At 38.7% G+C, this 15034-nt stretch overlaps 1 pseudogene; it reads left to right on the forward strand.

Annotated features, from left to right (window-relative positions):
- Positions 1–520: 520 nt before the first annotated feature.
- On the forward strand, positions 521–4130 carry LOC121326580 (annotated as a pseudogene).
- Positions 4131–15034: the final 10904 nt, after the last annotated feature.

The raw sequence follows: 15034 nt of genomic DNA on the forward strand, positions 1-15034 counted from the left end.
ATTTATCATCAGTAGTCCCTCGCATATCAGACTGCTCTAGTACCACATTAACAGTGTATATTATAAAAAGGAATGGGTTTAGCAAGTGCCTCCAAGTAGCGTTTGTAATTGGTGCAACAGAAAGATTGACACTGGGGTGGGTTTTATTCCCAGTCGATCTGGCGCTTCATTGGTGCACTGTATATGTTCATGCCTGTAGTAGGAATGATAGGGTATCAATTTCACGGCGGGGTAATAATGTTAATGACGAGCGTTTTTTTCTGAGCTTGTTCTATATTTAAAATGACATCTCTAAACAATGGAAGCAACGTTTGGAAGTATTTTGAGGAACCGGACGAGAAAACCATGGAATGTAAATAAGTATGCCAAACAAAATTGTCGTACCACAAAAACACAAGTTCAGTGCTTCACCATTTGAAATGAAAACATTCAGAATTATTGTGGATGGAGCTACTGATGACAATAAAAAGCAAATATCTATAACAACATTTGCTATAGATTTGGCCGAACATTGGGCATATTCACGTTATCCCCTATGAGGACAGTGCGTGTGAATCGTGAATGCTGCAGTGTCGACCCCTAAAACAATAACTCTAATACAATAACTTTAGAACAATGTTCTAAATTGGGAGAAAACAATAAAAAAAAAAAAAAAAAACAATTAAGGACTACTAAATTAAAAATTAAATTAATTAAAAACGTCATAATGAACTTACTGATAACATTAACCCGACCCAACCTGAGCTCGAACTATAATATACAAACTGCACCTGACCCGACCAGAACCCAACACTTATTGTTGGGTCCCGTCTGGCTCAGGTCGGGTAGCAAGGTTGTACAGCAAAGAGCAGCTTTATCAAAGGACGACTGATTCATCTCATGAGCTTTATTAAATCCAAGGGACACTTCAAATCAGTTGAAATCAGGAGTTCACCTATAGTGAAAAAACAAAACTGAAACAAGTTACAACTTATAAAGTTACAAGTAAAGGTGTGCCAGTACACATTAGTAATCCTCAGTTAGGTCTGAGATCAATTCTTAAAATAGGGGCTAGGTGGCACAGAGGGTTAATACACATCTGGAGACCTGGCTTAATGTGAACGAGTGTGGTACTCGACTTAGCCCCTATTGAACATGAGTCCATGTCACAACACCACCACACAATTTGGCACAGTTGGTAGGCTGTGCTTGAAAGGGAGTGCTTGAGGTCAGCATTGAGACGTACTCGCAGAGCTACAAGGGGAATTTCTGAAAACTAGGCAGTGCCATTGTCCCTGGCCTTCAATTCACAAAAATCACCTGATCCAGTCTGTTTGTTGTTTTGTAGACCACTGATCCTTGGAGAATGGCGTGGAAGTGGTGCGATGGGCACTTGCCAGTGCTTTGTGTGGGTGCTGGAGCTGATGGACTTTTGGCTTCAGGAGCAGAAGGTGGAGAGCTGACGGTGTGGAGTGACGAAGGGACTCCTATTGTCCAGCTAAAACTGGAGGGAGGTGATGATGTAACCTGCACCACCTTCTCTCAATCTTCCCCGAACAAACTACGTCTCTCACGGGGAAGCAATCAGTGTCTTGGACGCCAGGGCTTTGAAGAAACCTGTGGACCTTTTCCGCATCAGCAAGGATGAAATTAACTGCCTATCTGTGAATGAAACTGACAGCCTGATTGCAGCTGCAGATGACTGTGCGTCAGTAAAGATCCTAACGTTGTTACGTTTTTAAAAGTTTTGATAAATTTAAGCATACTGAAAGTAGGCCAGATACAAATCTCGTGGTGTATTTTAATGTGTTTTGTTGTATTAACAATGTACAAGTTTGAGATTAAACAATAAATATGTTTTGATAATGATACTTATTGCTTTTATTGTTCATTTTTAAAAGCATGTTAGAAGTTTGTATTATTATTATTATTATTATTTATTATATTATTATTATTATTATTATTATTTTGTTCAATTATTGTGTTGTGCTGTAAGCGTAGCATACACACCTGTGTGTTCTGATGTCTACATGGCTGTCTTTGTGGTTTTACTATTATTATTATTATTATTATTATTATTATTATTATTATTATTATTATTATTATTATTATTATTAACCATAATAGATCTAATTCCTTTTTTAAATATAAAAATCGTACTTCTGCTTGTTCATTTTCTAACATTTTGCATACTGTATCCTTGTTAACCAGTGCATATAAAAAGACTGTAATAATACGTTCTCTGTATACTTGAGGGTGTACAATACAATGTAATTCTGATTTAAAACAAAACTGTTACTTAGTTCCCACTAACATACAACCTTTTAAAAAGTTGCTGAATGTTTAAATTGAGTTACGATGTTGCTACAAAGTTGTGTGTTAGCAGCTTCTCAATGACTGCATGAAGAATGTGAAGCGAGTGATCTAATATAAACACTGGTCTCAAAGAATTGCCGGTCTCCAATACACACCATGTCTGCTGGCAAATATTATAAATAAACGCCGGAGGCATTTAATTTAAGTTTTACAGTAGTTAAATAAAGTAGAAAAAAAATATTCCTTACTACCCATGTTGTGTCACTAATGCATTTTTTTTTTAATGTGACTCAAAAAATAAAGCGAATTTGTGCTGTTGATGCCAGTGTTGGCTGAACTTTACTCTGCAAATAGTTACACCTGTCCTTGGGGAATGGGTAAAGGCTGTTTAAAGGTACAAAAATGAACATTGTCCTTTTGTATAGTCATATAACCTTTGTACAGTAATGTGGCCTTATAATCTGTCCTGATTACTTGACTCTTTTTTTTGTCTATTGAATTATAAACTGTCTGTGCATCATGAAAGATGTTGTCTTGGTGCAGGTGATGCTCTGGAACTTTCAGAAAGCCCGTCCTCTCTGGGTTCAGAACCTCCAGGAAGTGGGTGAGGAGGAGGAGTAGCAGCAGAGTGCGGGCCAGCTTTTCAACCCTCCTCTCGCGCATGCAATTACCGTGGCGACCTGCGGCAACACCTTTGCCTGTGGTTCTGAAGACGGGAAGATCCACATGTTTAAAGTGGTGGGAAGAAGGTTTGAGAGACAGGTGGGGTTCAAGGGGCACAACCAGGGGGTATCGCAGGTCCACTTTGTCAACTTCCTGTCCCAACCCCACTGGCTAGTGTCTGTAGGTAATGATGGGAAGGTCTTGCTGTGGGACGCCAGTGCAGGAAGCATGACAGAGAGCAATGGACAGGCCAAAGGAGGTCACAGGAGAAAGGCAAAGTCTAAAAGGTGTCAGCAAGGAAGGTGCTGACCACAACACAGAACTGGAAGTCAAAGCTTTTTCACCAAAGCTGAGCATTGACCATGATGAGAAAGTGAACTGGATTTGTCTGGCTCAGCTGAAGGGGGAGGGTTGGATTATAGTGGCAGATCAAAGTAGCTCGTTGTCTGTTTATCCTATAACAGGCCTGTAGAATTGATACGTTTCTCCCCACTACTCCTTCTATATGTACCTTGCTGTGTTCCAGGGCCTCAGATGGTCTACCAAACAACATTGATGGATAAAAACTAATTTAAGTATGTCAAATAAGCCTTGTATTTTCATGATACAAATTATAAGCAAGGTAAAACCACTGGAAATCAGCGCTGTGAGATCTGTAGTGGTCTAGATGTTGTCAAGTATTTTGATATTCTGACAATTAATTGAAGTAATTATGAAGCCAAAGTGAGTTTGAGTTAACAGCAGGGATGTTCTCAGTGTTTTATTGTGTGTTGCAATCCCACAAGTGAAATAAACACAATCACATTGCATTTTAAAATCTATGGTAAGAGTACAGTATGTTTCTCCTGTTGATGGAACATTAATGCGTGTGTCCTTTACAGTACTGTAGCTGTTGATGTAGAATGTGTAACAATTGTATTTTGCTTTACTCTTTTTTTTCCAAAGTTGTTTTAAAACAGTGTACTGAGAACTTGTTTGTCATACTTACATTTTAACATGTGCATACTGTGGATATGGGCAGTGGTGATCTACAGTAATTTTGAATTTACAGCCATGCATCTCAGTAATATGCTTGTTTCTCTGGCACTGGGGGAAATGTCTGGTAGTCAAATGGTTAAGCATAACAAGTTTGGACTAATATAATGCATATGGTGTTTGAACACACTGTAGTCACATAGCCCAGGAGTCACATAGCTAATAAGGTCCTTAATAAAAAGACGGGGTTGTGAATCTCGATAGTCAGCTATATATATATATATTATATATATATATATATATATATATATATATATATATATATATATATATATATATATATTTTTTTTTAAACCTCAATTCTGAAACCTACTTGCCAGTTAAAAGGACTGGAGATCAACAGGAAACCTTCTTTCCCACTCTCTTCTCCTGGTCCAGCCTGGGAAGTCTCTGCCTGGTCTTATCGGGTGTCTGACCACTAGGGGTTGCTGAAAAAATCTACAAATGTTTCTGCTGAAAAGCCTTTTGTGATATTGCTTTCTGTCTAAATTCAATTGCTGTTGTGCGACATGTAGCTATGACAGGGTTACCAAAAGGGTATTCAACTCTATGTGGTTGTAGTTTGGGGCACTAAATAGCTAAGAAAGCTGGTCAAAAGGGGTTAGAATTTCACCTGCAAATATGGATTTGTAATTGCTGTAAAATGTGTGAGTTAAGATGGCACCTCGTCTTGACTATAAATGCCTCCCAATAATGATATGCGTTTGTAACACATCTGATAATTGTATGTCTGCTGAAGGCTCAAGACTTCAATGCTTACTACGATAACATTGTTTTTGAATAGTGCAGAGAAAGATTATCTCATCATTCAAGATCATGGTTCCACTTGTGCCAACATTTCATTGTAGTGAGCTTTAGCTAAAAATATACACGGAACAAAGATATAAATGCAACATGTAAAGTGTTGGTCCCATGTTTCATGAGCTGAAATAAAAGATCCCAGAAATTGTCCATACGCACAAAAAGCTTATTTCTCTCAGATTTTGTGCACAAATTTGTTTACATCCCTGTTAGTGAGCATTTCTTCTTTGCCAAGATAATCCATCCACCTGACAGATGTGGCATATCAATAAGCTGATTAAACAGCATGATCATTACACAGGTGCACTTTGTGCTGGGGACAATAAAAGGCCACTCTAAAATATGCAGTTTTGTCACACCACACAATGCCACAGATGTCTTAAGTTTCGAGGGAGCGTGCAGTTGGCATGCTGACTGCAGGAATGTCCACCAGTGCTGTTGCCAGAGAATTGAATGTTCATTTCTCTACCATAAGCTGCCTCCAACGTCGTTTTAGAGAATTTGGCAGTACGTCCAACCGGCCTCACAACCGCAGACCACGTGTAACCACGCCAGCCCAGGACCTCCACATCCAGCTGCTTCACCTGCGGGATCGTCTGGTACCAGCCACTTGGACAGCTGATGAAACTGTGGGTTTATACAACCGAAGAATTTCTGCACAAACTGTCAGAAGCCATCTCAGGGAAGCTCATCTGCGTGCTCATCATCCTCACCAGGGTCTTGACCTGACTGCAGTTCGGCGTTGTCAGCCACCAACTTCAGTGGCCAGTGCTCACCTTCGATAGCCATTGGCATGCTGGAGAAGTGTGCTCTTCACAGATGAATCCCGGTTTCAATTGTACCGGGCAGATGGCAGACAGCGTGTATGGCATCATGTGGGTGAGCGGTTTGCTGATGTCAACGTTGTGAACAGAGTGCCCCATGGTGGTGGTGGGGTTATTGTATGGGCAGGCATAAGCTATGGACAACAAACACAATTGTATTTTATCGATGGCAATTTGAATGCACAGAGATACCCTGACGAGATCCTGAGGCCCATTGTTGTGCCATTCATCCACCACCATCACCTCATGTTTCAGCATGATAATGCATGGCACCATGTTGCAAGGATCTGTACACAAGCTGAAAATGTTCCAGTTCTTCCATGGCCTGCATACTTACTAGACATGTCACCCATTGAGCATGTTTGGAATGCTCTGGATCGACGTGTATGACAGCGTGTTCCAGTTCCTGTCAATATCCAGTAACTTTGCACAGCCATTGAAGAGGAGTGGGACAACATTCCACATTCCACAGGCCACAAATAAACAGCCTGATCAACTCTATGCGATGGACATGTATCGCACTGCATGAGGCAAATGGTGGTAGCTACAGTCAGGCAAGGTGCCAACAGGTGTCATAACATCTTCCCCTTGTTGCCCTGCACACCTGAATCCTGACCGGAGCACTCCCTGCCATTCAGAGTTCATGAAGACTAGCAATTGTGCCCAATTGTGTGGTAGAACGAAGCAGTCGGATCAGTTATTCTTCCTTTTCTTGAATGTACAGTGCTTTCTAATCCCTGATATTCAGTGAAGTTATGGTTGTAGGCACTAATCACTGTCACTCTTCTGAGTTTCTTCTCACAATAGCTTTTTGCTTGCATGTTTTTGTTAACCTGTTTGCACTATTTCAGTTGCTAATATCATACAAACCATTTGAGTTGCATATTTGTCATGTTCAGGCAAAGTCTAACACTACCATTTGCTTTGACATGTGACTGGTGACATGTGATGGCTTGGCATATTGAGCTCATGTGACTTAGCATGCTTCTTGTTTTTGCTTTTATTATTAGTAGTAGTCATAGTTAAGTTAACTAGAGCTTTATGTTAAGATTTATTTCTGCTTTTAGCATGGCCATGCAAAATGAGATTTATGTTCTAGACCATGGGGTGTAGTAACATTAGACGAAGGGATATGGGGCAGATCATTAATTATCACAGGTCCCGTCTCCAATTCTCAAAACATGCCTTATCTGTGAAGCATATCAAGTGTTTAACTAATATACGAGTGGAAGCAGACACGTTACTCAAAAAACTGCATGGCTTGCTAAACCACTGACTTCACCCTTCCCTTGCACTATGAAGAGAAAATACATATGCCAAAGGGAAATATATGTAGTTATTTTTAAACATGATGGATACAGTTAATAATATTTTATGTACTGTCATAGCGCCAGGAGTTTAAATAATGAATACATTTAAAAGACAGATTTATATGACTCTCTAATGTAGAGAGTATGGCTCTCTAATACAGTGTTTATTTTTTTTAATTCTTCTCAATCTCTGATATTGTCAATCTTGTTTACAGAACAAATAATAATAATAAAAAAAAGAACCTGATACTTAGTTTGGCAAGTAACTGCTCCAATGAGAGACATGTTTCCATTGTCCAAGTCAAGAGCTGTTATGTCTGCAGCCATACTGTACCACCTAGGAGATCTTGTCAGACATGAAGAAACTAAGCAAGGTCAGGCCTGGTCAGTGCCTGGATTGGGGATCTCCATTGAAAATCAGGTTCTTCCCTGGTAATGTTGGTGGTAAGTAGGGAACCCTTTCTTGAAAACAATGACATTCAGCTTCTACGGGTCCACCTAGATGTGTGTTTCCCCAAACCCCATGGAAATGGTTAGTATTGCATTGTCACTGGGTAGGTTTAGCTTGCCTAAAGGATTTACACTTGCTTAAAAAAATATGATGTTACGGAACATAAGAACATAAGAACATAAGAAAGTTTACAAATGAGAGGAGGCCATTTGGCCCATCTTGCTCGTTTGGTTGTTAGTAGCTTATTGATCCCAAAATCTCATCAAGCAGCTTCTTGAAGGATCCCAGGGTGTCAGCTTCAACAACATTACTGGGGAGTTGATTCCAGACTCTCACAATTCTCAAAAGTGCCTCCTATTTTCTGTTCTGAATGCCCCTTTGTCTAATCTCCATTTGTGACCCCTGGTCCTTGTTTCTTTTTTCAGGCTGAAAAAGTCCCTTGGGTCGACACTGTCAATACCTTTTAGAATTTTGAATGCTTGAATTAGGTCGCCACGTAGTCTTCTTTGTTCAAGACTGAACAGATTCAATTCTTTTAGCCTGTCTGCATATGACATGCCTTTTAAGCCCGGAATAATTCTGGTCGCTCTTCTTTGCACTCTTTCTAGAACAGCAATATCTTTTTTATAGCGAGGTGACCAGAACTGCACACAATATTCAAGATGAGGTCTTACTAGTGCATTGTACAGTTTTAACATTACTTCCCTTGATTTAAATTCAACACTTTTCACAATGTATCCGAGCATCTTGTTAGCCTTTTTTATAGCTTCCCCACATTGTCTAGATGAAGACATTTCTGAGTCAACAAAAACTCCTAGGTCTTTTTCATAGATTCCTTCTCCAATTTCAGTATCTCCCATATGATATTTATAATGCATATTTTTATTTCCTGCGTGCAGTACCTTACACTTTTCTCTATTAAATGTCATTTGCCATGTGTCTGCCCAGTTCTGAATCTTGTCTAGATCATTTTGAATGACCTTTGCTGCTGCAACAGTGTTTGCCACTCCTCCTATTTTTGTGTCGTCTGCAAATTTAACAAGTTTGCTTACTATACCAGAATCTAAATCATTAATGTAGATTAGGAATAGCAGAGGACCTAATACTGATCCCTGTGGTACACCACTGGTTACCACACTCCATTCTGAGGTTTTTCCTCTAATCAGTACTTTCTGTTTTCTACATGTTAACCACTCCCTAATCCATGTACATGTGTTTCCTTGAATCCCAACTGCGTTCAGTTTGAGAATTAATCTTTTGTGCGGGACTTTGTCAAAAGCTTTCTGGAAATCTAAATAAACCATGTCATATGCTTTGCAATTATCCATTATCAATGTTGCATCCTCAAAAAAATCAAGCAAGTTAGTTAGACACGATCTCCCTTTCCTAAAACCATGTTGACTGTCTCCCAGGACCCTGTTACCATATAGGTAATTTTCCATTTTGGATCTTATTATAGTTTCCATAAGTTTGCATATAATAGAAGTCAGGCTTACTGGTCTGTAGTTACCTGGTTCAGTTTTGTTTCCCTTTTTGTGGATCGGTATTACGTTTGCAATTTTCCAGTCTGTCGGTACCACCCCTGTGTCAAGAGACTGCTGCATGATCTTGGTTAGCGGTTTGTAAATTACTTCTTTCATTTCTTTGAGTACTATTGGGAGGATCTCATCCGGCCCAGGGGATTTGTTTATTTTAAGAGCTCCTAGTCCCTTTAACACTTCTGCCTCAGTTATGCTAAAGTTATTTAAAACTGGATAGGAACTGGATGACATGTGGGGCATGTTGTCAGTATCTTCCTTTGTAAAAACTTGTGAAAAGTAATCATTTAATATATTTGCTTTTTTTTTCTTCATCTACGATTTTGCCATTTGTATCTCTTAAACATTTAATCTCCTCTTTGAATGTTCTCTTGCTGTTGTAATATTGGAAAAACATTTTGGAATTGGTTTTAGCTCCCTTAGCAATGTTCATTTCTATTTCTCTCTTGGCCTTTCTAACTTCCTTTTTGACTTGCGTTTGCAGTTCTGTGTACTCTTTCTGCTTACTTTCTTTTTGGTCCTTTTTTAATGCTCTGTAAAGTGCCTTTTTTCGCTGAATATTTTTTTAATTGATCTATTAAACCATTTTGGCAATTTAGTTTTACATTTAGATTTGTCTACTTTAGGGATGTAATTGTTTTGCGCCTCTAGTACTACATTTTTGAAGAACAACCATCCTTCTGTGGGTGTTTTCTCTATTTTACTCCAATCTACTTCTGTTAGTCTCTGTTTCATACCTTCATAGTTTGCTTTTCTAAAATTGTAAACCTTAGCTTTAGTCATTACTTTTGGGGTTTTAAAAAACACTTCAAATGAGACCATGTTGTGGTCTGAGTTTGCCAGTGGTTCTCTGACCTCTGTTTTAGTTATTCTATCTTCGTTATTTGAAAAGACTAAATCAAGGCATGCCTCCCCTCAAGTCGGTGCCTTGACAAATTGTGTTAGGAAGCAGTCATTTGTCATTTCCACCATTTCTATTTCATCCTTCGTGCTACCCACTGGGTTTTCCCATTTTATTTGGGGGAAGTTGAAATCCCCCATTAGTATGGCTTCTCCTTTGCTACACGCATTTATAATGTCATTGTATAACAGATCTGAATCTGGCGGTCTATAGCATGCTCCTATTATTATGCCCTTTGAATTTTTGTCCGTTATTCTGACCCACATTGATTCGGTTTTATTTTCTTTGTCCAGGTTTAACACTTGGGCTTCAAGACTGTTTCTTATGTATAGCGCTACCCCTCCTCCTCTTCTGTCCTGCCTGTCTTTCCTATACAGTGTATACCCACAAATATTATATTCGTCCCCATCACTCTCAGACAACCACGTTTCTGTAACACCTATCACATCATAGTTACCTGTTAGTGCAGTAGCTTCAAGTTCTAGAATTTTGTTTCTGATACTTCTAGCATTTAGATAAATACATTTAATGGTTGTCTTACCTGAGTTGTTGTTCTTGTTTTGATGCGGTCTCCCTTCTGTTTTTTTGTTGATTTCTCCCCCCTTCCTTTCTAGTTTAAATGCTTCTGAACCTGCTCGAGGATCTTTTCTCCAAGTAGACTGGTTCCCTTGTTATTTAAATGCAGTCCGTCCCGTCTATACAGATAGTCCTCGTTGTAGAATGTGGTCCAGTGATCAAGATAGGTGAAGCCTTCCCGTGTGCACCACGTCTTCAGCCATGCGTTTTGATTAATTATTTCCAGCTGTCCATATGGTCCTTTGCAAGGTGCCGGTAGTATACCAGAAAATACCACAGTTTTGGTTTTCTCTTTTAATTTCCTTCCTAGCTCTCTGAATTTGTTTAGCAGGGATTTTGGTCTGTCTCTTCCAATGTTGTTTGTACTGATGTGGACCACTACTACCGGGTTCGTTCTAGGAGCCTGTTCACGTTCTCAGTGATGTGCTTGACTGAGGCTCCCGGAAGGCAGCACACTGTTGTAGTAAGGGGATCCAAACTGTGAATTGAACTTGCTGTGTATCTCAGTATGGAGTCCGCAACAATCATGACCTCCCTTCTTTTTGCTGTCTGGTCACCACTGCTGATAGGGTCCTGGATGTTGTTCCTTTCATTTTCTTGTTGTTGTTTCTGCTCATCAAAATTCTGAAGTGACGCAAATTTGTTGGTTGTTTTGATTTCTGGTGGTTGTGTTTGACGAAGTTTCTTTTTTTCCCTGCTTCTGCCTACCTGAACCTAGCTGTTCTGACCTTCTATCTCCCTGGTGGCTTTCAGTCTGTTAGGGGTGATGCAGACTTCCATGAATTGTGGGTGCGCCAGTTCCTCAAGATCCAGTTGCTGTCGCACTTCTTCCAGCTCCATTTCTAGCATACTTACTAGTTTATGCAAGTCCTGGATCGCGCGACACGTTACGCACACTTGGTTTAGCTCCGCTGGGTTTTCTCGGATTTCCCATATCAAGCAGGTGTCACAGATTACTGGCTTGAAGACCATGTTTGGGTTTTTTTTTAACTTTAGTTTCTTCTGCAGCTGTCAACCTGCTTACAAACTGCTTCTAAACTGCTCTGCAATTTTCCAGGCCTGTACTTCTCCCACTCGCTGTCGCTTCCACTCGCTGTCGCTGGGATGACTGCCTCGTTTAACTGCGTTGTCCTGCTGTGCTGTTGGCTCCTCCCCTCGCCCATGTCTCAGAACGGCGCTGAATTTGAATCAGCTGCTCCGAGTTTCAGCTATCAGAAAAACACACGAGGCTGTTTGACTTTGAGCTGCTGTGTTTCCCCAATGTCCTGTGTTTTCTGATTAAAGCAATTAAAGATGCAATTTCTCCTTACTGCTTCTAAACTGCTCTGCACTTTTCCACGCCTGTACTTCTCCCACTCGCTGTTGCTTCCACTCGCTGTCGCAGCTCTCCCTCATCGGGTTACATTTAATGACTAGTTATACTGGGAGTAAAGGTATTATTGATTGTTTTAATAAGCATTTTATTAGGGCCAGTCAAGCATTTGAAAACTTTGTAACACATTTGTCAATGGATTTGCTTGGTGCCAATGCTCAGTCACACATTGATTCTAACAAACTAAAGGAGGATAAGACTACAGCTACATTTTATTTTCGTACTATAAATACAAAGGAGGTACTTACTAATAAACTTTGATCAAAGAAAGTCTGCTGGACCAGATAACCTGGAGCTGTTTCTTAAAGATAGCAGCTAGGATTATTGCTCAACCATTAACTGAACTATTTAATCTTTCTCTAATCACCAATTCAATTCCATCAATGTAGAAATCGGCATATGTAGTCCCTGTTTTTAAGGGAGATAAACACTCAGATCTTAATAATTATAGACCTACATCTATCCTACCAGTTATTGTTAAAATATTTGAGAGGTTAGTAAGTGAGCATTTTTTTTTTTTTTTAACACAGAATAATATCTTGGTAGGACATCAATCTGGATTTCAGTCAAAACGTAGTACGCATACTGCTGTTCTTAAAGTTATCAATGATATATCAATCGCTCTGGATGATGGGAAATATGCGGATACTTTATTACTAGATTTATCCAAGGCTTTTGATTCAGTTGATCACACTGTTCTCGATAGAAAATTAGGTGACCCGAAAATTAATGACAGGGCTGTGGATTGGTTCAAGGACTACTTAACAGATCGAACACAAGCAATAAGAGCTGATGGAATTTAAACCTTTTTATCGCTGTGCAAAGGGGCTCAGTACTTGGACCAATACTATTTACTTTGTATATAAATGATTTGGGATGTAACTTGAGGACAACAAATTCAAGCATACATCTATATGTAGATGACACTATTCTATATACAACTGGATATTCCATACAAGCTATCCAGAGAGATCTGCAGAGTGCATTTGATATTGTGCAAAGACAACTACTCCGAGATAGATTACTGCTAAATGTTATTAAGACTCAAACCATGTTATTTTGTTCTAACAGGGAGAAAATTAATAATCAGACTTGGGCTATTACTACTTTGTATGGTGAATCACTTAAGAAAGTTTCCTCCAAATATTGAGGTATATGGGTTGAGCATATTACATTTAATTATCACATTGATAAACTGCTTTCAAAATTAGGACCTAAACTAGGTTTCCTGTTTAGGAATAAGATTTTTTTTTTTTTCCTCAGGCTAACAGATTAAAGTTAATGACTGTTACTAGTTTACCTGTTTTAGACTATAGTGATTTTATCTATCAGTTTGCTTCCCAGCAGTCTTTGCAGAAATTGGATGTAATATATAATTCATGCTGCTGTTTTGTTTTAGAGTGTCCTTTTTTGACACATTGCCAGATGTATAAAAAACTAGGATGACAATTGACAAATTGAAGGCTTTATCACTAGTATTGCTTCGTTATTAAAAAATATGGTTCCCGATCATCTTAATACTTTGGTCAAAAAGGTCAATACTGGCTATAGTTTGCGATCTGGTAGTTTGGTAGCTCCAAAGATACAGACATGATTATGAGAATTAGCTTTTTCTTATCAACTCCCAAAAACCTGGAACACTTTCTCACATGGTTTAAGAATGGAATTTGACTATAAAGTTTTTTGGTTATTAAGAGCGTTTTAGGGATTTGCTTCAAACTTCTTTGCCATTGCTTTTCTTTTAGTCCACACTGGAAAAAAAATGCTGTATTAATGCTCCTTTGTTTATTTGTTGTTACTGTCTAAGGCTGGACCACACAAATATGAATTGTGTTGTTTTATGAATGATTGTATCTGTATATGACAGAACCCCCTTGTAAATGAGGTATTGGTCTCATTGGTTTAATTTCCTGTATAAATAAATACAATAAAATATTACCCTCTGAAGTTTTAGAATCTTTGGTTATTTTCCCCTTCCTACTATTCCTGTTCACTGCAATGAACCAAAATCCGGAACCAATCCAACATTAGTCACCTTACCACTTGTGTATTGAGGCAATACAACATTCTGGAAAATACAAACTAGATTTGTGTGAGTTTCTGTTATCCAAGGAATATACTGTCATGTTTTATTTGCAATTACACCAGCAGACATGCAAGGTAGTGAACAAACAGTAGCTTCATACACAAACTTTAAACTAGTCCAGAAACTGTTTTAACACATTGTGTGTTTATGTAGGCTGTACAAAATATTTTACTTTCCTTTATTTTCAGTGTAATGTAGTCTTCTTGTAAGTTTGCCCTTATCATTCAACAGTGATAGAAGTAAATACTGCCACCACTTAGATTAAATTATGCATTTAAGAGACTCACGAAGACTGTTAGAGATGTTGCTTTTCTCAAATTCTTTTAATGATTTAAACAACAGCTGTATTGAGACACTGTTTTTTATCAAATGAATAATCCCCAGTGTTTGTTTAAACACGAATTATGTTAAAGTTCTGAATCTGGAACCTGTGGCTCAGCACTTTCTAATACATCAGCTTAAGAAGACAGAACAGATCAGGGGCCATACCTTAATCATGCTTGGAAACGTGCAAACCACACATTTTTCAAAAACTGTCTGATATCTGAAACCCATGGTTTTCCATTCAGAGAAACTGTGTGCTCATGACAAAGCACTTTTTTTCTGGTGGAAGAGGTTATCAGCTGATCAGGAATTTCAGTACAGACTGTCCTCATTTTGACAAGCTTTATTCGGTAGACTGACAGCTGTTTCACATCAAAGCCTGCAAAGATAAAGAGTTTGCACGTAGCCAATCTTCATATTCATAGAAAAAGGAGCAGTGGACCATACATGTTTAACAAGTAAAACTATTAATCTCATAAAAAAAAAAAAAAAACTGCACAGTATATAAAATGTGTACGTGACATGTACATATGTATGAATAGACACTTCCATATGCCTCTAGATTCTAAAACTCTTAATAGCTTGTGGTAAACCATGCCAGTAAGTTTTAGCACATTTGGATAAACAGATCTTCAGCTATGTGCAAAAATGTAAACGTGACTTAGATGTGGTAAGATGTGGTATGGGGCTCCCCATATCCAGATCCTGATGCTTATACCAATTTAATAATGACAAGTTTCCATCTTCCACTGGGTCTGACTTTAAATAGGTTTTTCCTTTTCCATCAGCAACAGTTTAAGACTGAGTCTATTTCTTTTGGGACTGTCACCTCGATTTAGGATTGCGGGCTTTCAGAAC

This window comes from Polyodon spathula, chromosome 14 (genome assembly GCF_017654505.1).
Source record: "Polyodon spathula isolate WHYD16114869_AA chromosome 14, ASM1765450v1, whole genome shotgun sequence".
NCBI lineage: Eukaryota > Metazoa > Chordata > Actinopteri > Acipenseriformes > Polyodontidae > Polyodon > Polyodon spathula.